The sequence below is a fragment of the Pinus tabuliformis genome, chromosome 9 (assembly GCF_031772625.1).
Source record: "Pinus tabuliformis cultivar Carrire ecotype Pingquan chromosome 9, CPIR1, whole genome shotgun sequence".
Lineage (NCBI taxonomy): Eukaryota > Viridiplantae > Streptophyta > Pinopsida > Pinales > Pinaceae > Pinus > Pinus tabuliformis.
Window position 1 is genome coordinate 1,054,140,688 of NC_142307.1, and position 27,807 is coordinate 1,054,168,494.

At 37.6% G+C, this 27,807-nt stretch overlaps 1 protein-coding gene across 2 annotated transcripts in view; it reads left to right on the forward strand.

The window, feature by feature from the left end:
* Nucleotides 1-27,807, forward strand: part of LOC149152308 (uncharacterized) — a 223,977-nt gene that overhangs the window by 125,507 nt on the left and 70,663 nt on the right. The gene's annotated exons all lie outside the window — the stretch shown is intronic.

Here is a 27,807-nt window from a genome sequence, read left to right on the forward strand (position 1 = left end):
AAAGTTTGTTAAATCATTTATAATTTGAAAGTTAGATATAATTTGTAATTTTGTTGAGCTAACTCATTACACTCCTATGTTTTTTGCAGCATAATGGTGGGAGGCCTTTGGTGGCCATTGTCCTGAATTGCAAAGGTTTGCAATTCGTATTTTGAGTCAAACTTGCAGTGCATCTGGGTGTGAGCGCAATTAGGTTGTCTTTGAGAGGATTCACACAAAGAAGAGAAACCGTTTGGATCAAAAACGGTTAAATGATCTAGTTTATGTCCAATACAACCTTCGGCTCAGACGAAACCATTTGCTGAACAAAAGACCTGATTCAGATCCCATTGTGTTGGAAGACATTGATCCAACATCAGATTGGGTAGTGGAGAGTTGTCCAACAGAGTTTGATCCTGATGAGGATCTTGATATAGATTTAGATCTGGAGACATCAGTTGAACTTGAACATGTTGTTCAACTTCAGCCTGTTCAGTTGAATGCAGATCCAAATCCACCAGCCTCAGTCTCACAGCCAGCAAGGACTCCAGTTGTAGGTGCTTCCTCTGCTCAACCACGACAGAAGCGCAGCCGCATATCTACTCTATCTCAGCTTGCATCTGCTGCAATTGCACAGCCTGCTAGTGGTACCACTTCTACATTTGCAGTTGGGGATGATGATGATGATGAGGAGCCATGGGGCCCCCTGTCTGACTCTGATGATGATGATCCAGAGATTGATCGACATGATCTTGGCTCCTCTGACAGTAGCTACTAGCCAGTAGTACTGTAGTACTAGTATTGGAGTCTGGTCACCGTCACAGTTTACTTTTGTTGTAGAGGCCATTTTTAGCCTCCTTGGTTATGTGTTTTTTGTTTTGAGTCTTCGATCATGTATGACAGTTGACTATGTATTGCCATTGGGTACCATTTTGATATAATGGATTGGTTCATGAGCCTACTTTGATCATATGTTGTCTTCCATCTATATTATAATGCTGTGTGTTTGGAAACGTGAATGAAAATCTTTAAAATTATGTTTAAAATCTTTAAAATTATGTTTTTTATAAAAAAAATAAATATTTAATGTATTTTTTACAACGACCGAGTCATTGAAATCGAGCCGGTTGAGTCATTACCGTTTCGGAGTCGAAGTCGGAGTCGATCCTCAGTCGAGTCAGAGTCTTAAAACATTGGTTCAGACTTGCTCTTTCTTGATGGAGAAAATGAGAGTTCACAATGCCTATTTATACAAGTCAAATGGGGTGAAATACCCCAAGGGATACGTCCCTTCATGGGTTGGGCCGACTTGATGCTCCAAAAAACAAACTTTTAATTTAACTTTTCATAATTTTTCTAGGCAGACTTGACATGTGGAATATCTTTCGATGCTACAAAAAATCAACACTCCCTCTTAGGAAGTGAGTTATTCTCCTCGGATGCAATAGATTTCCCCTTAGCTGAAATTTCTCCTCTATAAGAAACGTTCATGAGCTTGCTATGTTGATCCATGTCTATAGATCACTCCATCCTGAAGTAGGCATTGTGACTCTTGGGCCATTTACTCTTGGCCAAATTAGCATGGCCTCGCCAAAGTCCTTTATGGTTCCTTAGGTAAATGTATCAATAATCAACATGACCTAGCGAATGTCCTTCATGGCTTCTCAGGAGAGGATCTACCCCTAGACCCTTCACCTATGGCCAAATCAACATGGCCCAGCCAAATTCCTTTAAGTCTTCTCAAGTGATCTTTTTCTATCTCGTCTAACCAAACCAGCATGACCCAACCAAGTCCTTTTGGGCTCTGGTTTCTCAGGAGAAGATCTATCCAATCCTGTAATTTCCCTGGGCCATTCACCTCTGGTCAAATCAACATGACTTAGCCAAAGTCATTCATGGCTAATTAGGTGAATGAATCTTTCTCCTGTGGTCGAATCAACATGACCTAGCCAAGTCCATCTGGCTTCTCCATTCCTGCAAAGACATTAACACTCCCTATTAACTAGGGAAACATTCTACATCACTCCAAGCTTGTCTCTGAAGTATACAAACTTTGCTCTAGACAGAGATTTGGTGAGAATGTCCGCAATCTGCTTGTCTGTGGATATGTATTGGAGCTTCACTGCTCCCTTCTGAACCATGTCTTAGATGAAGTGATATTTGATCTCAATGTGCTTCGACCTGTCATGAAAACTGGATTCTCCAAAGGCTTGAAGCAACTTTTATTATCACAATATATCAATGTTGTCTCTAGTAGCTGGTCAAATAGCCTTGCATGTAGTTTCTGAAGCCAAATTGCTTCTTGACTTGTGGCACTTGTTGCGATATACTCTGCCTCTACTGTACTTGGTGTGACAAAAGTATACTTCCTGGTAAACCAAGACATCATAATTGATCCCAAGCTGAAGCAACACCTTGAGGTGCTCTTTCTATCCTCTGCACTCTCGGCCAATTTGAATCTGTATATCCCTGCAGCCTCATTTCAACACCCAAGGCATATTTCAAACCATAATTAACTGTACCACACTGCTACCTCAACATATGTTTTTCTACATGCCTTAGCTCAACCATAAACTGACCATCTTCCTTCACTGGATCCGTCACCACAATTGCTTTCTGGTTAACCTGACTGGGTGCTCCCTCTCACACTAAAGCATATTCTCTTGTGGTAATCTTGGTTGCACCCTTTTTCATGGAAACAAATCCTCCTACCACTGTTGCTCCCTTTGTCACTGAAGCATACTCGGCCATTTGGCATGGTCTCTTCATAGAAGGTGTTGTCTGGCACAAAGTGTCTAGGCACCGCGACAACACTCAGAGTAAAGGGCTATCACTCTAATCCTTACTCCGTTTAGACTCTCTCCTCGACAAGTCAAGGGGGGTAGTCCCTAAGGTGAATGGATGAAGATAGTCTGTGGAACACAAGCTCTAGGAGATTTTAAGGATGAACAACTTGATGAGTTTAGAATAAGTCTCGGTCAATTGAGATAGTTAGATAGATTAAAATAAGACACAATCACAAGATAAAAATGACTACAGACTAGTGCCTTTAATTTGAATTAACCAAAGACTAAATAATAAGAAGTCACCCAGAGCAATTTATAATGTGGCATAGCGACGATCATGAACAATTAATTGTAAAATGCCCAAAACTTTAGCATGCAGGATAATCTAGCAAAATTTATCTTTCTCCAACAGTCAATATGATTTTTTAAACATTATCGCACTTTGACAATAGAGAAATCACAAAAATCAAGATTTTGCGCTCGACACGAAAGACACCAAGGATTTTTAAGTTAGCATTTTAATAATTCCTTAGGCAATATCTTTAATGTGGTGAATAAAAAAGTCAAACTAAATCAAAGGGTTAATAAATTAAATTTTTAATGGGCCATAGGCCACATTAAAATTTTTTAATGTGAAAGCGCAAATACACCTTTAATTTATTTCATTTTCAAGTTCTAAAGTCACTAAAATTTTTCTTAATTTTTTAATTTTAGAAATTTTATGTTTTTTAATGTTTTTTATTTTTGTTTTAAATGTAAATAAAAAAAGCAAAATCAAAATCATAAAAATTGAAACAATGTAGAATAAAATAAAATAAAAAAAAGCCAAAATAGAAATCGAATTTTAAAAAATGAATCTAATTAAAGTTTCATTTAAATGGAATTGAAATTTTTAAAAGGAAGAACTAAATCTACAACCCTAATCGGAAAACCTAAAGTGAAGCTAAAACAGACATAAAAAAAAGGAAAACAAAATGCTTGTTTGTCTTGTGTGTATGCAGGTTTCGAAGAAGGCAACGACAACGAAGGAGAACTTTGACGTAGGTCTTGGAAGCAGGTTAAGAGGGAGTAGGTAGCGGAGAAGTGAGGAAGGGAGCCGCAGGTAGAGAAGGAGTTGCAAGTTAAGGGTGCAGGTTCGACGGAGTACGCACACAACAGAAGAAAAGGACGCAAATGGAGGCAGAGAGGAGTCTGGGACGCAGAGATGGCTGCAGACAGGTAGTAAGAGGACAGCGAGGGCAGGTTGAGGCCACATGTAGATTGCAATGAGAGGAGGCTGCGGATGGGATAAGGGAGGTATAGCTACAGGTCAATGAAATGTGCAGGTCGATGGGCAGTGTTTGAGGAATGACACAACAAGGAGGAGAGGAGGACGTAACTAGAGAGGGATCCGCAGGTCAAAGGGAATGGAGGATTTTCGAAGAGGCAACGAGCTTAGGCAATGTTTGAGGGTTTGAAAAAGAAATGGGAATGCTTGGCAGCGAACAAAAAAAACGTATGCAGAGGGAGATGGAGAAGTGGAGGAAAACGCAACAACAAGGAAGAAGGTTGCAACACTTTTTTTTTCGAATTTTTCAAGAAACCCAAAAACATAGGCAGTAGAAGAATTTTTTTTGAAATTTTATGAAGGGGGAAATGCTGCCTTTTGAAAGGAAAATGGTAGCCCAATAAAACCCTTAAAAGTTTTCCAGAAATTTCTGATTAAGTTGATAATCAATGAAACCCTTTTACAAAATTTCCAGATTTAAAAAAATTTCAAACCCTTCGAGTGCAAAAAAGTTTGATAATATCCCTGCAAAATGATTTTGAGGTCAGATCTTACCTTTTAGGGCCTAAATCGAGCTTCAAATCTAACTTCTCTTTCAGATCTGCAAATTGTACCTGGAAACAAAAACACCAAGAACCCAGATATACAAGATAAATAAACGAAACCCCAGAAACCCAAGTTAGAAAACCATTTTTTTTTACAGATCTATGCACAAGAATGGTAGATCTATTAGATCAGAGGAGTATGAGTCTAACTCTGCTCCTAGATCTGATAATCTAAGCTCTCAACAGCAAGATCTATCAATTTCCCACACAAAAATTAAATTTTTAAATTTTAAAGGAGATGCTTAGCTCAAAACCTTTCGTATATCACACATAAAATCTTATGATAAGCCCGGAGCTAATTTGGCTGGGCTCTTTAGGAAACACTGATCAGGAGTTGGCTGGTCCAACTGAAAACTTCCCTTGACGCCCGAGGATCTAAAAATCAAGAATTTTTTGCAAAACTCAATCCAGCCATTAAAATAGAATGAGAAAATGATAATAAAATTAAGATAAATATAGATGCCTTCTATTACATTCAAAATTTATATTATCATTTAAACCCCAGTGATTGAGCAAGATATCTGTACTCAAATCACTCTTCAGAAGCTATCATCAATGGCTTAAAAAAATTACGCATGAAAACAACACATCTTACAGTATTTACATGAAGAGTCACACCAACGAAATTTAATCCCAAAGTCTTTCTTTATTATCCAAGAAAAATTTACACGAGTTTTTTGCTTAGCACATAACTTAAAGACTGGATGGATCGATTGACAAATGACCTCCTATTTAAAGATAAATCCTCCAACGGCTAGTTCGAGTGACCTTCGTCAAAGAAATCTCGACCGTTGATGAAGATTAAAACTTCTTTTTAATCTCATCCATTGAAATATTTAAAATATTTGGAGAAATTCGAATTTTTCAATTAAATGCATTTTAATTAACTCAAAAATTATATTTTTGAGTTAATTTCCCCAAAATTTTGACTTTGACTTAACCTTAGGGATCAAAGGTTAAAATTTGTCAAAATAATTCATTTACCTTAGTCCCTGGGCCTCTTAAAATTTAATTTTTAAGGACCGACGAATTTTGCCTTTGCAGAATTTAAATTTACTTAGGACCTAGAATTAATTAAATTTCTGGCTTAGGATTTTAATTAATTTTTTGGTCAGAAAATATAATTAATTAATTTATGAGAGGATAAATTATTTTCCCAATCCTCAAAACACTTTACATCATGATTTTCATATTTTTTTACATCAGAAGGGGGAAAACCCATTTGTAATAAACTCTCACAGACTACCCATTTCTGCGACACAAATATAATCCAGGAGACCAAGCAATTTGTAATAGAATAACCTAACCAAATAGTTAGGATTATTCCCAAATCACTTTTACATAGACTCGATCTAGAACACTAGGACTCGCTTAAGATCCCAGTGACAAAATCCATTCCGGCTTTGGGGTAAGACTGAAAGAAAATTTTGCCGACCATCCGAGAATGGATCGGTGGGACAAAAAACATCCCGGAATGTAGATCGTCACCAGAAAAGTAGGTTTACCTAGGTTGTTACATACATGACACGGATTTGTTCAGATTATTTACATCATATACATGCATAATGGGTTTACATTATAACATGATGACTAGGCTGATGATGATAATTGAACGACACAGGCACATCGATCAGGCGCTATCCCTTTGCAAAAAAAGGGGGGGTGTACTACTATGGGTCGGTGACACGTAGTGGTCAACATCTAGCTCTACTAGGGGACACGTTGCTGCATCGGAGGAATGTGAGAATCCAGAATCTGCATCCACGCAACACACAAGATAACATAAGTAGCGTCCATTCAAAAATCATCATATAACATTAAGCACATGAAAGATATAAGCTCTTCTTTTATTAACTATCCTAATAACATGAAAAACATAACTGCAAAATGAAATGCTGAAATGAAAGGTTATAGGGTTAGGAATACAATACAAAGGATGCCCAGTGGCATCAGATGTCCTCTTTGAAGTACAATTTGAGCATTTGGCCATTTGCAGGTTAATCTCGTGGTTCGCCTTCCAATGTGCTCAAATGGAATGAGTTGGGTCCAACAATGTCTCGAATGATGTATGCTCCCAGCCACAAACTGTCAAATTTTTTATGCTTTCTTGGTTTTTCATTCGTTCGATCCCGCAACAAGACCATATCTCCAACCTGCAAAGATCTAGGACGAGATTTTTTGTCAAATCTTTTCTTGATCTTAGATTGATTTTTATACATATTATCAAAAGCCTTCCTACGAGTTTCATCCAACTCTACAAGCTAATCAATTCCACTTTGGACAACAGTTTTATCGTCAGTAAAGTGCTGAAGGAGTTGGTACGCTGGCAATTTAAGATGCACTGGCAAAGTTGCATCCATGCCATAGACTAATTCAAAGTGACTTTTACCAATAGCTTTCTTTTTTGTTATCCTATCTGCCCATAAAGCATACTTGATTTTGCTGTCCCAAGATCGCTTGTTATCTCCCACTATTTTCTAGATAATGGTTATAAGATTTTTATTACTCGATTTCGCTAGGCCATTACCCTAAGGATAATAGTTAGATGAATGAGATAACACAATGTCGTACTCAAAACAGAATGACGAAAGTTCCATAGAATTGAAAGCCTTAGCATTGGCTAGTGTGATCTTGGCAGGGACACCAAATCTAGTAATTATTTGATTTTCAAGAAAGTCCATAATAACCTTTTCAGTGCCATTCTTAGCTGGAATTGCTTCTACCCATTTTGTAAAATAATCAATAGCAGTCAAAATCCATGAGTAGCCATTGCTAGAATTTTCATGAAATTTCCCTATGAAATCCAGACCCCAATGCTGAAAAGGAGCCTCAACAACCACAGGTTGAAGGGGCAAGGCAACTAGCTTCTGTTTCCCAGTGAATAGTTGACAGGATTGGCAACATCTAACAAATTTGTGCACATCAGTAAAAATTGAAGGCCAGTAATATCCAGCTCTAAGGATTTTGTGGGCAGTGGTTATAGCAGCATAATGCCCTCCACAAAATCCAGAGTGAAACTCGGAAATCAACTTTTTAGACTCAACTTCATCAACACATCTAAGTATAATGCCCTCTAGATTTCGCCACCCAAGGCCATCCTTCATGAGGCAATACTTAGAAGCCTTTAATCTAAGAGCCCTTCTTTTATGAGCAACTAAATGGCTAGGACATGTAAGATTCAATAGATAATAAATAATATCCTTGTACCATTCATGCTCTTCTAACCTTTGTAGCTTAGGTGAAGATGAATCGTTAAGACAAATCAAACCATGAGCTTTCTCGTTATTTTCAGTTAACATTTTAGCTAAACCTTGACCCTTGACCAACTTGGTGGGTTTAATTTCCAAATCATATTCTTGAATTTTCGTAGCACGGGTCCCTCAACAATCAGTTTGAGTTAATATATCTTTGACAACGAAATGTGGGACGTAAGCTATGACTTTGGAATATCCCACATATGTCCTGAAATGCTTAAGAGATTTAACCAAGGCATAAGCTTACTTTTCCATGGTAGTGTAATTGAACTCAGAATTCTGAAGCGCTCTACTCATGAAAGCAATACGCTGTTCTTGCCCATCCTTATTTTTCTGAAGTAAGACACCAACAATGGTATCCTCAGAAGCAAAAGAGAAAATCATGAAATCCTTGGAATAATCGGGACTGATTAAAACAAGAGCTTTGGCTATAGCATTCTTTATTTCTTGAAAAGCCTTTCTACTATCTTCTTTCCACAGAAAATTTGCCTCTTTTTTCAAAAGACTTTGAATAGGCTTTGCTAATTTTGTGTAATTCAGAATAAATCTTTTAAGGAAATTTACTTTTCCTAGGAAGGACTGGAGGGATTTTAGATTATGGGGCAGAGGAATCTTTTGAATTGCCTCAACCCTTTCAGGATCAATCTTGATCCCATCCTTTGAAATTATGTGACCAAGTAACTTCCCTTCAGTTACCCCAAAGATAGATTTAGCAGGATTTAAAGAAATGCCAAATTCCCTACATTTGTCAAAAACTTGCCTAAGATGACTTATATGATCAATACAATTCTTAGAAAAACAATAAGGTCATCTTGATATATTTCAATGAATTTTCCAATTAAACCTTTAAAAGCATAGTCCATGGCCCTTTGGAAAGTAGCCCCAACATTCGTTAAACCAAAAGGCATTCTTATGTATTCAAATGTTCCCCATGGTGTGGTGAAAGTCATTTTATGTCGATCCTCCTTTTTTACCCAAACTTGATTATATCCGGAAAAACCATCTAACAATGACATCATCTCGGATCCCATCACTCTTTGCAACATGGTCTCCATATTAGGCAAAGGGTAATTATCCTTTTTACAAGCTAAATTAAGGTTTCTGAAATCGACACACAATTTGATTGTACCATTCTTTTTCCTAACGATCACCAAATTTGAGCACCATGTAGAATGCCTAGTTTGAGCAATAATGCTAGCAACCAACATCTTTGTGAGCTCCTTTTGGACTAAGGGGCCAATTTAGGATTTATTTGTCTAAGTTTCTGACGAAATGGCTTAGCATTTTCATCCTTTAAGGGAATAGTATGTTCCATAACATCTTCCCTATAGCCTTTTAATTCATCGTAAGAAAAAGCTAAAACATCCCTATACTCGTGAAGTAAATTTATTAATTTCTTTCTTTCATCTTCATTAGTACCTTTACCAATTTTAATAATTCTAGGATCTTTAGATGTACCAATGTTTACTTCAACAAACTCTCCAGGATCAATTTTATTTTCCTCTTTCCTTTTAACAACATCATGTTGATCAAAGTGTTGCTCAAGAGAAACAACATTCCGAGGAGTAGGATTTAAAATATCTTCATCGATATTAGGTCCATCCTCCTTATAATTTACTTGAAAACCCTGAAACTCATCCAAATTGTCTAAGAAGCGAATAATCTGTCTTTCATCATCAAAGACTTGCCAATGCTCAGAATTATCTGGGACAGAAGGTCTAAAAACAATTTCCATCTTAATTTTATCTTCAATTAAATTATCAGATAATTGCATGGTGGAAGCAACAACAACTAACTCATCAGCCAAACTATTTTGCTGTCTTGGGATAGCTTCAAGGTTAATGCCATGAAAACACTCCTTGGTATCCCACACAACATTCCTATAATTTTTTAATCTCTGATTTTTACATGTGAATTTATTTTTAATTTGCATGATAACTAAATCTGAATCACCCTTGATACTTATCAATTTAACTTTTAAAGCTTTTGCCAATTCAATACCCAACAACAAGGCTTCATATTCAGCCACATTGTTGGTCGCTTTAGATTCTAACCGATAGACAAATTTGAAAATATGACCAAGGGGAGATTTTAAGACAATCCCCGCACCTTTACCATGCCTAGATGTTGCACCATCAAAGTATAAATACCAAACCTTATCTTTTAAATTGCCCACTTTTTCTTCAACTTTGGCCTTCAAGGGAATGATAGAATTAGACAGGATAGTGTGATTCCCTAGGCTAGGTTGTTCACTTATGATTTCATTATGGGGACTTTTAGGATCTTCCACATGGAATCTCCTTTCAGGCTCTCTGTTTAACTTAAGATATCTTTGACCATTGGGGAATGAATCATAGCATATGATCAGTTCATTTGTATGCTTCCTCCTAAATCAGAGGCACATTTCCTAGACAACAGAATACCCCAAGCATCAGGCACATCAACCACAACAATGTCCATAACAATCATGATATCAGGGTAGACAGACAGATGGACTTGTAGGTCCTTAATCAACCCATGAACTTCAATTTTCTTCGAATCCATGGCACATATGTTATAGTATGGCCTAGATATCCTTAAGTTAAGCTATTCCATGACTCTCTTAGTCATCACACAAGTGGAAGCACCAGAGTCAAGCATGCAGTTATATAAGCGATAATTGTTCACAAGCAAAGTAATGAAGAATGGAGAGTGTTCTTTATTATCAGAATCCATACTTTGCAAGTATATGGGAGCATCCTGATAGAAAGCCTCAGGAGGTTCCTCTTGAGTAGCATTTACCTAGGTGCTACTAATAGCATTCAATAACTTAGTCCTTTGGGAGGGGATCTTTACTATTTCGGTGATAGGGATCAAAACTTTAGAGTGATTAAACCAACCTCCTAAATTAAGACTTAAAGAATTAATCGAATTATCATTTTGATTTCTCCTTTGATAAGTAAACCCTTTGTCCTTAGCGATTTCAAGGACTTGCTCAGGCGGAGGTTTCTCACCAAAGAGCTTAACTAAGACATCAGTTTCCTGACCAAAATTATTGATACTATATGAAGATGTAAAAGGTCTGACGAATTGACTATTTCCCTTGACCTCTTCCCAATTTTCCTACGACAAGCGATATTCTTTACCAACCACATTTATCTGGTTGCTTGTCCCAAGCATCTAATGATGCATGATTCTCTTGATAGTAGTGCAAGTGGCTTCTTCATGAAGCTCATCACATGCTCTACAATAAGGCGGGGTCTCCTTTACAAGATTATTCATTTCAAGAGGGTGAGGAGGCCTCTGCTCACTAGACTGACCTTTCTTTTGCCAATTATTTCGATTATTATTATTATTATTCTGACCCCTAGGTTGAGCTCGTTCCATTTGAATCAACCTAGATTGTAATGTAGTTATCTCCTTAGCATGATCAACAATCATCCTAGCTTGATTTAACTCCATATTTTCTAACTTCTTAAGCAATTTTTGCATAGATTCTTCTTCAGATTCCTTTTCTTTTCCTTTAGGTTCTTTTAATTTAACAACAGATCTATCAAACCCAGGAATTTCAGATTTGCTAGAAGCCTTCTTATCTTTTTCCAGCTCTTCAGCTGTGATTTGACAAGCCTTGTAGTCACCAGGCTTGGACCTTCTTAGTTCATAAGAAGTGTCAGGATTGAAAGCATCGAGATAGTGTTCTAGAAGCATTTTCTCAGTTGGTTTGTAATCAGTAGATATTTCTTTAAGCATACCATTAAACCTTCTATTAAATTCTTCACACGTCTCATTTTCTTTCTTTTTAATGACGCTAATGGCTTTTGCTAGAAATCGATCTTCTTTCTTATCACCAAATTTCTCTTTAAAAGCATTAAGGAGGGAATCATATGAATCAATGCTATGATCAGGCCTATCCCTAAACCAATCCATAACATCCTGCTCAAGGGTCAAGACGAAGCATTTCATTTGCACATCCTCATAATTTTGAGCCAGAGCGAATTTAGCCCACCAAGTCTGAAAAACATATAAATGATTTTTAACAGTGATTGCATTATTTCCTTGGAAAGCGGGTAGCTTGTCTAGACTAGTATTAGGAAGGTTATGGGGATAACCTTGGATGTTAGCAAAGTTAAGAGGCTGATAGATATCCATGATGTCTGGAATGGGAGGATTCAAGAAGAGTGAATGGATGTCATAGAGAGCTTCCTGGCTGAGATTGACAAGGAGTGTACGAGAAGAGAGCTTGTGTAATCTAGCTCTTAGAGCCCTTTCAAGATCCAGAGCAGGATTAGCCAAGCTGCTTGGATTCCTCCTAGTACATGCCCCTGTAGAAGATGAAGGAAGTGGAGTCACCACTCGGACAAAAATCTAACTTAGACACAGAGAGGATATGAGATGAATATGAGATAAAGGATCAAAAGATGAGAGGACCAAGGACATGAAACTCTGTCCCTGGCAACAACACCAAAAAATGTTGTTGCACAAAGTGTCTAGGCACTGCGATAACGCTCAAAGTAAGGGTTGTCACTCTAATCCTTACTCACTTCGTTTAGATTCTCCTAGACAAGTCAAGGGGGGTAGTCCCTAAGGTGAATGGATGAAGATAGTTTGTGGGACATAGGCTCTAGGAGATTTTAAGGATGAACAACTTGATGAATTTAAAATAAGTCTCGGTCAATTGAGATAGATAAATTAAAATAAGACACAATCACAAGATAAAAATGACTATAGACAAGTCACCTAGAGCAATTTATAATGTGGCAAAGCGACGATCATGAACAATTAATTGTAAAGTGCCCAAAACTTTAGCATGTACGATAATCTAGCAAAATTTATCTTTCTCCAATAGCTAATATGAATTTTTAAACATTTATCGCACCTTAACAATAGAGAATTCACAAAAATCAATTTTCTGCACTTAACACGAAAGACACCAAGGATTTTTAAGTTCGCATTTTAATTATTCCTTAGGCAATAACTTTAATGTGATGAATAAAGAAGTCAAACGAAATCAAAGGGTTAATAAATTAAAAATTTAATGGGCCATAGGCCACATTAAATTTTTTTAATGCGAAAGCGCAAATACACCTTTAATTTATTTCATTTTCAAGTTCTAAAGTTACTATTTTTTTTTTTAGATTTTTTTGAGTTTTTAAATTTTAGAAATTTTTAAGTTTTTTAATGTTTTTTGTTTTGTTTTAAATGTAAATAAAAAAAGCAAAATCAAAATCATAAAAATTGAAACAATGTAAAATAAAATCAAATAAAAAAAATAAAAGCCAAAATAGAAATCAGATTTAAAAAATGAATCTAATTAAAGTTTCATTTAAACAGAATCGAATTTTTAAAAGGAAGAACTAAACCTACAACCCTAATCGAAAAACCTAAAGTGAAGCTAAAACAAACACTAAAAAAAGGGAAAACGAAATGCTTGTTTGTCTTGGGCATATGCAGGGTTCGAAGAAGGCAGCGACGGTGAAGGAGAACCTTGACGTAGGTCTTGGCAGTAGGTTAAGAAGGAGCAGGCAGCGGAGAGGCGAGGAAGGGAGCTGCGGGTAGAGAAGGAGCTGCAAGTTAAGGTTGTAGGTTCGACGGAGTATGCAAACAACATAAGAAAAGGATGCAAATGGAGGTGGAGAGGAGTCTGGGACGCAGAGATGGCTATGGACATGCAACAAGAGGACACCGAGGGCAGGTTGAGACCACATGCAGATGGTAGCGAGAGGAGGCTGTGGATGGGATAAGGGAGGTATAGCTGTGGGTTGCAGGTCAATGAAATGTGCAGGTCGATGGGAAGCATTTGAGGAATAACGCATCAAGGAGGAGAGGAGGACGCAGGTCAAGGGGAATGGAGGATTTTCGAAGAGGTAGTGGGCTTAGGCAACATTTGAGTGTTTGAAAAAGAAACGGGAATGCTTGGAAGCCAACAAAAAAAACGTATGCAAAGGGAGATGGAGAAGTGGAGGAAAGCACAACAGCAAGGAAGAAGGTTGCAGCACAATTTTTTTTTTCGAATTTTTCAAAGAAACACCAAAACGCAGACAGTAGAAGAATTTTTTTTTAAATTTTTTGGAGGGGGAAAATGTTTCCTTTTGTAAGGAAAATGGTAGCCCAATAAAACCCTTAAAAATTTTCCAGAAATTTTTGATTAAGTTGATATATTCTGCTTCAGATTTATCAGTGAAACCCTTGTAAAAAATTTCTAGATTTAAAAAAAATTTCAAACCCTGTGCAAAAAAGTTTGATAATATCGCTACAAAATGATTTTGAGGCCAGATTTTACCCTCCAGGGCCTAGATTTGGCTACAAATCTAACTTCTCTTTCAGATCTGCAACCTGTACCTGAAAACAAAAACACCAAGAAACCAAATATACAAGAAAAATAAATGAAACCCCAGAAACGCAAGTCAGAAAACCAATTTTTTTTTACAGATCTATGCACAAGAATGGTAGATCTATCAGATCAGAGGAGTATGAGTGCTACTCTGCTCCCAAATCTGATAATCTAAGGCTCTCGACATCCAGATCTATCAATTTCCCACACAAAAAATATTTTTAAAATTTTTACAAGAGGTGCTTAGCTCAAAACCCTTCGTATATCACACACAAAATCTTATGATAAGCCCATAGCTAATCTGGCTGGGCTCTTTAGAAAACACAGATTGAGAGTTGGGTTGTCCAACTGAAAACTTTTCCTAAAGCCCGAGGATCTAAAAATCAAGATTTTCCTGCAAAACTCAATCCAACCATTAAAATAGAGCGAGAAAATGATAGTAAAATTTAGATAACTAGAGATACCTGCTATTACATTCAAAATGTAAATTATCATTTAAACCTAGTGACTGAGCAAGATACTTGCACTCAAATCACTCTTCAGAAGCTATCATCAATGGCTTAAAAAAATTATGCATGATAACAACACATCTTACAGTACTTCCATCTAGAGTAACATCAGCGAAATTTAACTCCAAAGTCCTTTTTTATTATCCAGGAAAAATTTACACTTGCTTTTTTCTTGGCAAACGACTCAGATATCGGATGGATCAACTAACAAATGACCTCCTATTTAAAGATAAATCCTCCAACGGCTAGTTCGAACGATCCTCGTCAAAGCAGTTTCGACCGTTGATGAAGATTAAAATTTCTTTTTAATCTCATCTGTCTAAATATTTAAAATATTTTGGAAATATCAAAATTTTCAATTAAATGCACATTTTAATTAACTCAAAAATTATATTTTTGAGGTAATTTCTGCAAAAGTTTGACTTTAACTTAACCCTAGGGATCAAAGGTTTAAAATTTGTTAAAATAATTAATTTACCTTAGTCACTGTGCCTCTTAAAGTTTAATTTTTAAGGACCGATGAATTTTGCCTTTGGAGAATTTAAATTTACCTAGGACCTAGAATTAATTAAATTTTTGGCTTAGGATTCTAATTAATTTTTTGGCCAGAAAATATAATTAATTACCTTATGAGGGGATAAAATATTTTTCCAACCTTCAAGACACTTTACATCATGATTTTCATATTTTTTTATATCAGAAGGGGGAAAACCCATTTGTAATAGACCCTCACAGACTACCCATTTTTGCAACACAAATATAATCCAGCAGACCAAGCAATTTTAAAAAAAATAACCTAACCAAATAGTTAGGATTATTCCCAAATCACTTTTACATAGACTCGATCTAGAACAATAGGATTCGCCTAAGATCCCAGTGACAAAATCCATTTCAGCTTTGGGGTAAGACTGAAGGAAAACTCTGCCAACTATCTGAGAATGGATCGGTGAGACAAAAAACCTCCCGAAATGTAGATCGTCACCAGAAAAGTAGGTTTACCTAGGTTGTTATATACATGACACATATATGTTGAGATTATTTATGTTATATACATGCAGAATGGGTTTACATTATAACATGATGATCAGGTTGATGATGATAATTGAACGGGACAGACACATCGATCAGGCGCTATCCCTTTCCAAAAAACGGGGGTGTATTGCTATGGGTCATTGACACGTAGTTGTCAACAAAAGGAATACAACTCCTAGAGACCTTCTACCTTTAAGCATCTTGTCTGACAATCTCAACATGTGACATCCTCTTGGTGTTAGAAAATCTGAAAGCTAGAAAGATTTTCTAATACTATTAATTATTTGCGATATTATTATGTTCTTATTAACTTTGTTAAGTTCTTTTATCTTCTTCTCATCAAACAATCATCAAGGAAAAACATGAAGATCAGGGACACTAAAGTAGGCATTTAGCCAAGGCTAAAACCCTAACATAGGGGAAAACCCAGTCAAAGAACTATTCCTTCAGTAGATTCAAAATGAGATAGACCAATGTTGAAATGTGTAACTAGGTTCGGTCTTCATATTGACATGTAATTATGGTTTTTGTAAATGATGAAAAGAAGAAAATAAGAGTATTATTGTAATGCCTTGCTTCATGGGTTTCATGAGCAATAGGTTTTATTTTAGATGGCTCCCTTTGAGAGCCTTTAGGATTTGTCATAAAAATCATATAGAGTCAATGTCATGTATGAAGAATGTATACAAAAGTGTCTAGAAGCGCACCAATGACAAGCACTAGTTCTCCTCTTCCTATGTTAGCCTCAAAATGAAGTAGAACTCATGTCAGCTTATGAAAGACACACTTATTGGAAAATATAGGTTAGCTTATTTATATGGATCAACAACTATAAATAGGTGTGAAGGGACCTCGCATTAGGACAGTTCAGAAGTTTGATGTCTCTGAGATTTCGATGAACACTGGCAACCAAGAAGTTCAGATCACCTCTGATTCGGATGACCATTTCAGTGAAGGCTACAGTTCAGTGAGAAGAAAGAGAATTCGGATCCCTTTGAGACTTAGATCACAGTGACAGTGAAGAGGTGACAGGTTTGGATGTCAAGTTATGGAAGGAATTCAGATAGGTAAGGAAGGGACAACGAAAGTATTTCTTGGGCTAACAAAATTTCAGATCTTTGAAAGGAGGTCTCGGTGCTATATATATATATATATATATACAGTTTAGTGCTATATAGTAGCCACAATTTAGTACTAGTTCAAGGAGCTACTATTCAGTGATGTATCACAGTGGTTTGGTGCTATATCTGTGTCATCATAGGAGTAAGGTCTCATGATGGTAAGGATGTCTCATAGTAAAGGAAATCTCGATATAAAGACAGTGATAAGATCCCAGTGGTGATAAATGTCTCGATCAAAGAGGAAGAGGAGTCAAGAAGAAGAGCAGAAGACAGAGAACTAGTGTCTTGATCTTGGAGTGGCTAATAGGTCAATGGTCTTGGTCTTGGTATTCGTCATTTGGAATCTTTATAAGAAGAATTTGTGTGGGTTTTCCTCTCAAAGAGTGAGAGGTTTTGGCCCCTGGCTCATAGCCTACATTCTTTGTCTCTTGTATATTTATCTTCATGCATTGGTTACTGTTTGATGACGAAGAACACTAATAATCTAAGAAGAAGAATACTCTAATTTAGAAGTAAAAGGCATTTAGAAGCAATTACTAGTCAAAGAGAAATCACCTAATGCTAATGCCCTATATTAAGAGAAATCACCTAATGCTAATGCCCTATATTTCTCAACATGGTATCAGAGTTAAGGTGTCAAAGTCAAGAAAAGGGCATGCAATCAAAGAGACACTCAAGGATCGAGTTTCGAGAATGCCATCAAGGCAAGTCAAAGGGGATATCAAAGCAAAATTCAAGATCTACATCAAAGTATCAAACCCTAGATAGAAGAAGTCTACACCAGCAAAAGTTTTTGGTCCTCTAAGTCATCAATAAAATACCGCAAAGACCCTCATCAAGTCGAAGAAATCTACAAGGCAAGGCAACCCAAAGTATTGACATCTGAAAAAAGCATTTCTAGGACTAAGATCACATCATCTTGGAAAGGGTCAAAATCCTAGAATCATTTTTGATCTGCAGTCATTCACCATCGAGAAGTTGAAATATCTTGAAGTCAAAGAAGGCTATAAGGCAAGTTCCCTCCAATTGAAGCAAAGGACCTTTTTATCCTTAAAGAAGATCGTCTGAGGAAGCATTAGAACATCCTCATCAATCACCATCATCAAAGGGAGCTAGATCATAGACATCGTCATCATAAAAGGGTCAATCTCCTTTTATTGAAGAAGGGATTTCATTTGAAAGAAGATCATCCAAAAGGAAAATAATACATCTTCATCAAAGGACTCAAGTTGAAGATTCCATCTTCACTTGTCAAGTAAGTATCTTTTATTCTATAATCTATTCTAATAAAATGACTTTGTTTTGCAAGGAGTTCTATAAGCTGGATGGGTCATCGAACTTCCTTGCATGGAAAAGGAGGATAAGCATAGTCCTCGAAGAAAGTGAAGTCATTAATCATATCTTTGGAAAATTTTCCAAACCATTTGAAGGTCAAGAATTATTTGAATACATGGAAAGGGATCAAAGGGCTCAAGGGACTCTTATGAAATCAGTGAAAGGTTCCCTCATTCCCTATATAACAGGATTGGAGACATCAAAAGAGATATATGATACGTTGGTGACATCACTTAGATTTGATCTACACAAATTGAAGGTATCAAAGGATAAAGGGTTATCTTCATAAGATCTCAATTGCAAGATTTGGGAGAGATAATCCTCATTGTTCTAAATACACTAACTAATGAAAAAGGTAACAAATGTCTATGAGGATAAGAAGGCTATCCCATTCAACAAAGTGTGGTCTCTATGCAAGATAGGAAGAAGACAAGTTGAGGGCAAAAAGAATTAAGGCATTTGTCGAAAGGAAAGAAGAACTTAGCTAAGATTCAATGCTATAAGAATTACAGGAAAGATTGTCCTAAGCTCAAGTAGGGCAATATCAAGAAAGATAGAGAAGAATTCCATTTCACCAAAGAAGTGGAGGAAGTTGAAAGAAGGAAGTCCAAGGAAAAGAAAAAGCATTAGAAGTACGAGCTTGTGACATCACCATAGCATGAAGGATGTCTGATAATCAACTATGAATGATATAGCTCTTGGTAACCTCATTATAAGCTCAAGTAAAAAGAAAGAAGTCATCCAGGACAAGTCTCATCATACATCAGTCAAAAGGAAACATTTGCTGAATAGGGATATGCAAGATCCTCAAGATTCTCTGATGGAATCCTCATTGGAAGGTTCACCGATCTAGAGTGGAAGCAAGTGTTTTATCAAGAACTCCAACTTGTGGAATTCGTGGGATGATGGTATTATGACATAAGAGATGACACAGATTAAGGGGTTGAAGCTCTTTTCAATCAATGAAGCTGCTGAAAGGAGCCTAGATGACCTAAAGGTAAATGAGGTATGTATGCTTGTATTTAATATTATAAAGTAATGTTGTATGGTTGCAGGTAACATGGATCAATGCTCTATCTCAAGAAGCATGATAAAAAAAAGGAATCTCCTCCTATGAAATGATGCTGGATGGCATGGGTTAAACTAGATGAAATCAACATAATATGACCTCATATGAAGTATGAGGTGGGTGACTACAATTAAGGAACTCTGATTGGAAGCTTCTGGGAATGAAATGTGTGAAGAAAGCAAGGAAGAGATCATGAGATATGAAACCATGGTAAAGGCAATCAACATCCAAAAGACCAAGAAGATTTGACTAGGAAATCTCCTGGAAAGATATGAAGACTCTGATGGAAATCTAAAAAAGATGGAGACCCTTGACAATGGATATCTTTAGGAGATATGTCAACATCTATACAAGAAGATGACGCAAATTGGAAGATGTCATCATGAAAGACCATCACAAAGGTAATTTTAATTTAAGTGTTCATTTCTTGTTTTTGAACAAATATCTGGATGGGTTTATGCGGGGTTGCCAAGTGAAGAAGACCATGTAAGATCCTTTTGGAAAATATGGCATGAAGAAGGGGGCATGACATGAGGCAAGGCCAGATGAAGACTAATGGATCACTTTCTAATGAAAGGAATAATGACATGACTGACCCATGGATGAAAGTGATGGATGGTCAATGACCTATGAATAAAGATGAAGACACCTTGACATAGAAATTCATGACATCGAAGGAAGGAGCTCTTCAAGCAGCTGGTTGAGGAGCTGCTGTAGGTCCCTAATTAAGAGGGAAAACAAGTTTCTTACTTGAAAGAAACTTGGAAATTCCTAAGCCAAGATGGAGCTTAGGTACATTCCTTCTGTAGGAATGAATACATTCCATTATTGGAATTGATATGTCCTCCCTAATTGAGAGGGAGCGATAGACACTTCTTTCTGGTCTTAACCTGGGAAGATAGAATGGAGGATTGGGTAAACATCTGGCATCCGATGCTCTTTGAGGATGAGATAGGGCATCCAAGATAAGAGTAGTCGTAGAGGATTGATATTCTTTAAGGACTGGCTATGCAAGATAAGAATAGTCCAAAGTAGATCATACTCTCTGAACACCCGGGTGGAGTATGTACCTTGAGAGGCAATGATTATGGTGTCTATGAATCATTGGTCTCGCCAACATTGTGCTTTGATCGTGTGGATAGACCTGTTAGTCAAGGCCTTGCTTCGTGACAATGCTGGTTGATATGATGCTATACAGATGGGTTACCAATCCGACTCTTCTTATGAGAAATTCTTCAAATGGGTTACCAATCCGACTCTTCTTATGAGAAATTCTTCAGATTGAGAATGACCAAGTACCATTATGAATACCTTCCTAGTTAAGAGGGAGTGTTGAAAAGTGTAACTAGGTCCAGTCTTCATAATGGCATGTAATTATGATTTTTGTAAATGATGAAAAGAAGAAAATAAAATTATTGTTGTAATGCGTTGCTTCATGCGTTTCATGAGCAAGAGGTTTTGTTTTAGATGGCTCCTAATGAGAGCCTTTAGGAATTGTCATAAAAATCATATAGAGTCAATGTCATGTATGAAGAATGTATACAAAAGTGTCTAGAAGCCCTCCAACGACAAGCAATAGTTCTCTTCTTCCTATGTTGGCCTCAAAATGAAGCAAAACTCATGTCAACTCACCTTATGAAAGACACACCTATTCAAAAATATAGGTCGGCTTATTTATATGGATCAACAACTATAAATAGGTGTGAAGGGTCCTCACATTAGGACAGTTCAGAAGTTCAGATGTCTCTAAGATTTCGGTGAACTGTGGTAGCGAAGAAGTTCAGATCACCTCTGATTCAGATGACCATTTCAGTGAAGTCTACAATTCAATGAGAAGAAAGGGAATTTAGATCCCTCTGAGACTCGGATCACAGTGACAACGAAGAGGTGAAAAGTTCGGATGTCAAGTTATGGAAGGAATTCAGATAGGTAAGGAAGGGACACCAAAAGTCTTTTATGGGCTAACGAAATTTCGGATCTTTGAAAGAAGGTCTCGGTGCTACAAATCTATAGATATATATACATATTATAGTTCAGTGCTATATAGTAGCCACAATTCAGTACTAGTTCAAGGAGCTACTATTCAGTGATGGATCGTAATGGTTCAGTGCTATATCTATGTCATCATAGAAATAAGGTCTCATGATAGTAAGGAGGTCTCACAGTAAAGAAAATCTCGATATAAAGACAATGATAAGATCTCAGTGGGGACAATATCTTGATCAAAGAGGAAGAGGAGTCAAGAAGAAGAGCACAAGACAGAGAACTAGTGTCTTGATCTTGGAGTGGCTAATAGGTCAAGGGTCTTGGTCTTGGTATTCATCAATTGGAATCTCTATAAGAAGAATTTGTGCGGGTTTTCCTCTCAAAGAGTGAGAGGTTTTGGCCCTGGCTCATAGCCTACATTCTGTGTCTCTTGTCTATTTATGTTCATGCATTGGTTACTGTTTGATGAAGAAGAATACTAATAATCTAAGAAGAAGAAGATTCTAATCTAAAGAAGTAAAAAGCATTAACAAGCAATTACTAATCAAAGAGAAATCACCTAATGCTAATGCCCGAGATTTCTCAACAACAAAGACCTTAGACCAACAGTCCTTCCTCCTCCACCAAGTTAACCTTCCAAGATGATTTAGTAGTCTCTTCTTATCCAGCAGCTTCAGCCCAACAACAATCCAGAAATTTGACCTCCCAGCTACAGAATTTCGACCCCAGCTTCAAAATTTCTGTCCTAGCTTCCAAATTTCGGCCCAACTTCAGCGTTGCAGTTTTCGGGCCCTCTAGCAGCTTCACAAATTTACACGTGTGACAGAGAGAGAATTTCGACTTCTTATGCTTGAGAGAGACCTCCTTCTTTGCTAGCCCTTTCCTTGAAATTCACTTTTTCTAGTCACATAAGTTGCAGATCGATTTTGTGTCTGTAAGTGACAAATGAGGTAGAGTTGCTGCCTTTATATAGGAGTTTCTGCCTCTATGTTTAGGTTGACTTTTCCAATTTGAGGCCGACTTGGTGGAGGAGGCCTAATTAACCTATTTTACAATAAAATAAATTTCTTCTTTAACAAATAGAGACCAAGAAGGGTCTTTTACAACATGACATGGACAAGGACACTTGACATAAATCCTAGAAACCTTCAATGGAGGCTTTGACCTAAAAACCATTGACCCAAGCATGAAACCCATGCTTTAAGAAGTCAATTTTTTTAATAATAAAATTTCTTTTTCTTTCTTTTGACAAATATATTTCATTATGACTCAAATACAATTATGAACATTGACACTAGTTACATTCTTCAATACTACGTCTGAAATAGGGAGGTATCCATAATTACATATATATAGAGGTATATGGAAGATCTCAAAATGAACTACGAAGAGTTCTAGCACACTCAATGCTGCAGACTAGATACCCTGACTAGGGTGTTCTATCCTGGTGGGACTAAGATGGACTCAAGATTTCAGCCACTCTCAAGATTTAGGTGCGTATCCAAGGTCAGAGCTCCATGACCAACGCCACCCTCCCGCTTCGGGATCTGGACATCAAGACATAGGCCGACCAAATGTCCTCCCAAGCATCCACCATTCGATGCTTCAACTCTCCCTATCAAACTGGATATATCCTTTTGTCCAATTATGCTTCTAGAGTGTTCAACCTTTTCATGGAGAGATTTACCTGTACAAACACAAACCCCAATCAATAATACACTTTCAAATATACATACAAGTAAATACAAACCTTCGAGGTCCTCAATTGTTTTGATACTACTTTTATCATCAAGTTATATACAATTTGTCAGAAGCTTTCTTCTTCTTTCACTTTTTCAGCAACACCAAATACATCTTCAGATCTTTTTCAAGTCTTTTGTTTGCAACTTCATGAACATTTATTGATAGTACTTTTGCTTACTTCAAAGTATTCATTATCATAATATACCCTCCCTCTTAACTGGGAGATATACCCTTTCTTCTATCTCGACTCCTTAACCTAGGGAGATCAACCACTTCCTTCTTATATAATATCGAAGAACCTTTCATGGCTTATATTCTTTCTTATGGTTTCAAGGTTATCTTGATCATTATCATTCACATAACTTCCTTCATCATGCTTATCAATATTATCAAGTCATCTTTACTTACGAACATCTTCAACATCTTGAAGATTATGTACCTGCAAAACTTTTAATAGCAAGTACGAACATACAAAAGCATGAAGTTAACTATATCAGAATCATATGGAAGCATTTTGACTTTAGACATTAAACACCTAAACCTAGTTAGGTTCATAATCAACAAAAGTTAACTATATTAGAATCATATGGAAGCATTTTGACTTTAGACATTAAACACCTAAACCTAGTTAGGTTCATAATCAGCAAAAGTTACATCTCTTTACATACTAGACTTCAACTTCTTGCTAGGGTTTTGTCACAAATCCTAGACTTCATCTTCGAGACACAAAGCCTTAGATTTCAAACAAATAACAATCCAATCATAGTGCTTTACATCAACAATATGCTTTTACATGTCAGACTTCTACTAGGGTTAGTTGCAAACCCTAGATTTTATCATCAAAACTAAACATCATCACCTAGAATATCAATTTCTACTAGGGCTTTGCTACATACCCTAGAATTCATAAACTAAAACATGAGCATCAACGCATATACATATCTAGGATCACATTATCATGTACTAGCATCTCATATCAATATCCATACCTACTAGGTAAACCTAGGACACAAACATCAATACATCAACAATTTTCATCGGGCTAGGGTTTCGATCAAACATATGAACATACACCTAGGGCTTCATTCCTAGGATCTTACTATAGTCATTACAAGGGTTTTACCAAACCCTAAAGTTCTAGGGTTTCAATACATAATTTAGACATTAACAACAAACCCTAAAGGGCTAGGGTTTCTATAATATCAAAACCTTAAACATCAAAAGAATAGGAATTCTAGATTTCATCAACAACCCTATGTAGACTAGGGTTTCATAATCAATATTGACATACCCTTAGCAACAAGAGGCTAGGGTTTTGTAGTGAACCCTAAAGGTTAGGGTTACACAAGAATGATCAAATAATATCATGAGGGTAGATTCAATCTAATGATTAATCACCCTAACAAGAATCTTTGTGATTCAAAACCCTAGACATAATGATGTCAGTAATGTAAAGCAAATTTCAAAAGAAGAATGATCATACCTTTTATATGAAGAGAACTTTATAACAAAGCTTATAGTTTAAGGCATACCTTTGAGTTGTTTCTTAACAAACCTCGTATGACATCAATTCTGTGAAAATTTCTAAATCTACACATTAGAAATCCTACTCCAATCATTGATTTATCATCTTCTACTTGTTCTTTACATTTAACAAGTTATTTAATTACTTAAACAATGATGAAAACACTATTGCAGCCTACACATACATATAGATCATGAACTGAAATAAATTGAGACAATCACACAAAGGACACCGCTATTTTTGGGCAATTGTCCCTGGAAAAACCCAATTCGGGAAAACTGGTGCAACATATAGAGGGTTTGTATTATTAAGCAGATTCTTGAATACAACTAGGGTGCCAAATGCGGCTCACCCAACAGAGAATAACCTTGGTAGAAGTACCTCTATCTGGAGACAGATATTTCGGCAAATCCAACAACTGGATGATCAAACCCCACAGATGACAAATGTTGTCCCCAGTGTTGGGCAGCAATGGCTGCTCCAAGCTCTGTGCTAGAACTGTGTCACCTCCTCTAGGAGTTGTGTCACCCTCTAAGTGAGTCTCCATTGCTCAGAAAGTCGATATGCTGAATTGTTCTCTCTCTGCCACACAGACAAACCCCAACATTGCCTCTAAGGGCTTGCGTCAACCCCTCTAACTTCTGCGTCACCTACGTCAGCCTCTTTGCCCTTTGCGTCACCCTCTCTGGAGTTGCGCTGACTCTCCTGGTGCTGCTCTGCCTTTTTGCTATGAATTCTTCGGCCTTGGACTGAAGTCCCTCTGCCGAACTGCCCCTCACTGCGACTCAGATCACTAGCTCGATTTTCTCAGCAAACCTTGCTCCAAAAAAATCGAAGTCTTTGATCAATTCGATGTCCCTCCAACTGACCCTCAAGCCTCCTCTTATACTTTTCCTGTTGATGAATCAACGATCGTGATCTGATCTCTAATCAACGATTAAGATTAAAACATGCTTGATCCTCGTCACTTAGAACCTTCTCACACATATTCTTATTAATACACATTAATATTTTTATTTTCCTATGTTTAGACTTAGGAACCCAGTAAAAATATTAATTATTTTAATAACTCATCTGGGTGGAATTTCTCCAAACGATTTATGGGTTCTGGAGATCTCATGTGTTTTAGCCCCTGCACCAAATTTCGGAGCTAAAGCACATCCAATGCTACCCAAAATCAACACTCCCTCTTAGCGCGGAATGTGCTCTAGCAATACTCCCAACTAGAAGCATCACACTGATCCACTGCATCGGTCCTTTGTGCTGTTGATGCTTGGCCTGCTGCCCCTCATCCACTGCACTGTTGCTTCCTGTACTGCTGCCCATGACCCTGCCCCTGCCACTGCTACATATGTATTGCAACTCCCTCTCAAAATGTTACATCATGTTGCCCATAACACAGCCACTGCTAACTGCTGCACTGCAACTCAGTTACTGAGAAGTAACTGATACTTCCCCCAAAAACTGATATCCTGGTCAATATGGATGCCTTGTGATCTTGAAGCTACCTCTGCTGCTAATCTTTTGCCGACCCTCTGCTACCACTGCGCTGCTGCAAATTGCTCTGTGCCTCTTGCACTGCTACAACATCCACTACGCTGCCTCAAACTTTGGCACTCTATCTCTTCCATTGTTGCTCCATCACACGTCGCACCAATTGACACCTGTCCTTATGCTATTGTTGTTAAGTGCTCCTGTAGCCATATGTGATCCAATAGTTTGGGCACCTCAAGGATCCTGTCCTCATGTAGTCCTTTCGACTACAACTCCATATCGCCCCACCTCTTCTCCAGAGGCGCATGAGCACTCATGGCACAATCGTCATCCTCACCTTCCTTCCCCGCTTTCGTTGGAGCAACTTTTGATTCAGAAGCCTCGCTCTTGCCCTTCTTCTAGGGACACTGAATAGCATAATGTCCCAACTTCCCACAGTTGAAGCATCTGACCTTGGTGATGTCTTTCTTCTTCCTCTTCTGCTGCCTCTATTGTCCCGCAGATGCGAGAGTTGCATCCTCCTCCTCCCCCTTCTTGACTCGGGTTCCCTTACCGCTAATCCCTGCCTTGGTCAATCTCTTGAGCTCGTCTTGTCAAAGAGCTACCCACATCTCCTCCCAACTAGGAAGAGTCACTTTGCCCAAAATGCTTTGGAAAAATGTCTCCCAGTCTTCGGTTACTGCATTCAGGACAATCCTGACAATGAACTCAGGATCTGGCGTGGACCCCACAGAAGTCAACTGGTCGCAAATCCCTTCTAACCTGAGAAGGAATGGATCTATATCCTCTCCTTTCTGCATCTGTTATTGTCTTAGCTAATTTTCTAATAGCATCTTCTGTTGCATGGAAGAGCCCTGATACAAGGTGATTAGGGTCTCCCACATCTCCCTCGCTGTTTCCTTCTCAAAACGTGTGGTACTACATGATATTTGACCCCTTCTAGGATCATGCAGTTTACCTTCGCCTCGACCTCCTCGTACTTCTTTGCTGCATCACCTTTAACCGGAACAACAACCACTTTTAAGGCATAGTCCTTGATGCGATGTTTATCTAGGATCACCAGGATCCTGGCCTTCCAGATGACAAAATTGGATGCTCCGTCCAATCTTTCCTAATCCCTCAACCGATTCATTGCCATCTCTGGTTCTCTTCTCCCTCTCCTGCCGTTAATCTAGCAGGACTTGGATCTGGATTCCTTGGGCACAAGACACCCTCTAAGGAACAAGTTCCTCTCTAGACTCCCTCTGAGTCCTGATTTTCCTATCGGAAATCCTCCGGCCAAATGTTGAATCACTCCTCTCTAATCCTCCTTTGCTGCTGTAACTCGGATCTAGATTTCTTGGCTAGAAATCTATCAGGGTAGTGATTTCTTCTAACTTGGCTTTGTCTCCATAGACACTGTTCTGCACCAACAGAAACAACGTCCCACCAGCTCCTCAAATCAGAATCTGCTCTGTTCCCTTAATCTCGGTGTTGTCGCACAAAGTGTCTAGGCACCGCGATAATGCTCAAAGTAAGGGCTGCCAATCTAATCCTTACTCATTTCGTTTAGACTCTCTCCTGGACAAGTCAAGGGGGGTAGTCCCTAAGGTGAATGAATGAGAATAGCCAGTGGAACCTAGGTTCTAGGAGACTTAAAGATGGACAACTTGATGAATGTAAATGACATTGGTCTAAAATCATTTTTTTCTTGTGATTGTGTCTTATTTGTATTAATTGTTTTGTCTATCCATCGTTGATGAAGATTAATTTTTTTTTAATCTCATCCATCGGAATATTGCTTTGACGAGGA